The sequence below is a fragment of the Mus caroli genome, chromosome 16 (assembly GCF_900094665.2).
Source record: "Mus caroli chromosome 16, CAROLI_EIJ_v1.1, whole genome shotgun sequence".
Classification (NCBI taxonomy): Eukaryota; Metazoa; Chordata; class Mammalia; order Rodentia; family Muridae; genus Mus; species Mus caroli.
The window spans coordinates 60,688,574-60,691,477 of record NC_034585.1 but is presented as its reverse complement, the minus strand read 5'-3'; the positions used below and the strand labels follow the sequence as shown (position 1 = coordinate 60,691,477).

Below are 2,904 nucleotides of genomic sequence, written 5' to 3'. Positions count from 1 at the left end.
AAAAAAAAAAAAAGAAACGGTATAAATCAAACAGAAAGACGCTATGAAAGATAAATAAAACCAAGGGGCAAAGGCGGAAATCAGCTTGGCAAAACGGGTTCTTTGGAACGATAACAGAGATGGGCAAATACATAAGCTGTTTCCTTGTTCAGAATCCAAGACACTCTTGCTGGGGTCACTAAAGGAACAATACAAGTGTATCTCACCGTTGATTCTGAAAATGTGGAACTGTGGAGACAGCTCACTTGTTCATCATCTGGATAAGAGACAGGTAAAATGTGATGAGATTTATTATAGAACGCTGTGAAGTAGGGGGAAAAGAAAACATGATCTAGAAACAATAATGTCTCTCACAAACATGCTGCTCAGAACAAAATTCGTGTGATATCACATGGGTAAATGAGCCACCAAGTGGTTGTTGGGAATTGAACTCGGGACCTCTGGAAGAGCAGACAGTGTTCTTAACAGCTAAGTCATCTCTCCAGCCCCAACAAATGCAAGAGAGAAGAGGATCAGAAAAGCAAAAAAATAAAATTGGGCTGGAGAGATGGCTCAGTGGTTAAGAGCACCGAATTCTCTTCCAAAGGTCCTGAGTTAAAATCCCAGCAACTGCATGGTGGCTTACAACCATCTATAATGAGATCTAAAACCCTCTTTTGGTGCATCTAAAGACAGCTACAGTGTACTTAGATATAATAATAAATAAATCTTTCAAATAAAAAAATAAAAATAAAATAAAATAAAATTGACTGAGGCAAAAACAAACCAGGAGAAGGGCCCAGGATGAAAATGAGCACACGACTGCTCCAAGGTACAGAAGAGAAGGAAGTCCCTATTGCAGGACAGAAGAGAACAGCCGGAGGCTCTGCAAAAATCCAACACGGCCAACATAATAGACCAGACCATGGGCCAGGGCAGGAGCTGGGTAAAGCAGAGCAGAGGGTCAAGAGAAGGACACGGGAGCCAAGAGACCACAAAGTCAAAATGGCTGATGGCTGATGGTTGGGTTATATAGAAAAGAGAAGCTATGGGTAGGGAAGCGCTAGAGAGTTGGCCATAGGCTAAGGATGAGAAATGCCCAGGGAAGAGCCTTTGGAACAGCTACCTGCAACACAGAGAAAGCTGGGCAGCCAGGGGGCAGCTTCAGACTGCTTTAATATGTTAACAAGTAGCTAGCTCAGTTAGTCACGTGTTCCCAGCTTCTTTGGGACCTAACAGTCTCTGCTAATAATGATGGCATGCTGACAACCCAAACATTAAATCTATTTGCACCTGAGATTTTTATTTAGAGTGTTACATCACCACTCATGATTAATTACAAGACATGAAATTGTATTTCCTGTAAATAAACACCATGTTCTTTCAGGGGACATTACAGAGCATTCTCATTCCGGATGAGTTTAAGTAATGAAAAACAATGTTAAAAGGCCAACAAGCAAGTCCTTATGTTTTGGTTTTGGCTTTGCTTTTTGTTTGGTTTGGTTTGTTTTAGTTTGGTTTTGGTTTTTGGGACAGGATCTCTACATGGTCCTGGCTGATGAGAATCTCACTATGTAAATGAGGTTCGCCACCCACTCACGGGGCTGGAGCTGCTCTTGCCTCTGCCACTGAGACTGAAGGCATGTGCCACCATGTCCGGCTCTGTCCTTACATTTTGTCTTTTCTCCTAGATTTCCTAATTATCTACATTTATTCCAAATAATTTAATATAAGTATTTATATAATAAACATCAAAAACAAAGACATTAAACAGGTACCTAGCAAAGTACAATATTCCCCAAGTTTCATCAGAATTAATTTTTTTTTTTAAGATTTACTTATTTTATGTATGTGAGTACACTGTCTCTGTCTTCAGACACACCCAAAAGAAGGCATCGGATTCCATTATAGATGCTCATGAGCCACCATGCGATTGCTTGGAATTGAACTCAGGACCTCTGGATGAGCAGTCAGTGCTCTTAACCACTGAGCCATCTCTGCAGCCCCAGAATCCATTTTAAATCATTTTTTAAAAATCATTTTCATTTCATATCTAAGCAGGGAAGTTGAAGTCTGGGGATATCATCAGCTGGTGAAGTGTTTACCTAGCATGTAAGAAGGTCTGGGCTCAGTTCCAGGATCACATGAAGTGAGTATAGCGGCACACACTTGATATTCCAGGACTCAGGGGGTGGAGGTGGAGTGGCCAAACCTTCTCCACCTTGGAACCAGCTTCCATCCTAAAGAAAAGAAAACAAGCCTGAGAATGTGTCCTGCAGCAGAACCCAAGCTGCATTCAAGTACCAGGAAGGACCCCACGGCTTGTCCTTGGCCACAGTTACTCCCTAGCTACTTCCTAGCAACAGTTAATCAAAGATTAGTCTGATTGTTTCAGAGGTACTTTCAGACCATTTGTGATTGTGTACAGTCTTGCTTCAGAGCACTCACCTGTGGGCTTAGAGACATTCTATTAGATGCTTTGCAGATCGGACACCCCTTGCCTCACCCTCTCACTTGCTCCCATTTTCCTATGAGACCTTGTCCTGCTGAGGGTTCAGAGGCTTCCCCACTTTCCCTTCCTGTCCTGCTGTGTTAGGGTTGGGTTGGAGGAAAGCCCAAGCCTGAGCTTGTAATAAAGAGACCCTAATGCTATTATTACATCAGAAACAGCTCCTTGGTGGCCTTTTGGGGTTCACGAATGCTTCCTGGCACAACAGAGGCAAGAAAAAGAGGAAGTTCACAGCCATCCTCAGCTACTGAGGTCAGCCTGGGGTGTACGGGATCACACCTAAGTGAATCAATAAATAGGTAGAAAGCTGGACATCATGAAAACACATATGGTCAACAAAACACTGAATTTTCTTGGCTGATCTAATGCCTAGCTTGCTTGCTTTCTTTTTTCTTTGTCTCTCTCTCTCTCTCTCT

At 42.5% G+C, this 2,904-nt stretch overlaps 1 long non-coding RNA gene across 1 annotated transcript; it reads right to left on the bottom strand.

Annotated features, from left to right (window-relative positions):
- Positions 1–93: 93 nt before the first annotated feature.
- LOC110311771 lies at positions 94–2,553 on the bottom strand. Its single transcript, XR_002379991.1, has 3 exons — positions 2,428–2,553; positions 2,085–2,219; positions 94–256 (listed from the first exon to the last, which is right to left on the bottom strand). It is a non-coding gene; the product is annotated as an uncharacterized LOC110311771 (long non-coding RNA).
- Between the last annotated feature and the right edge of the window lie 351 nt (positions 2,554–2,904).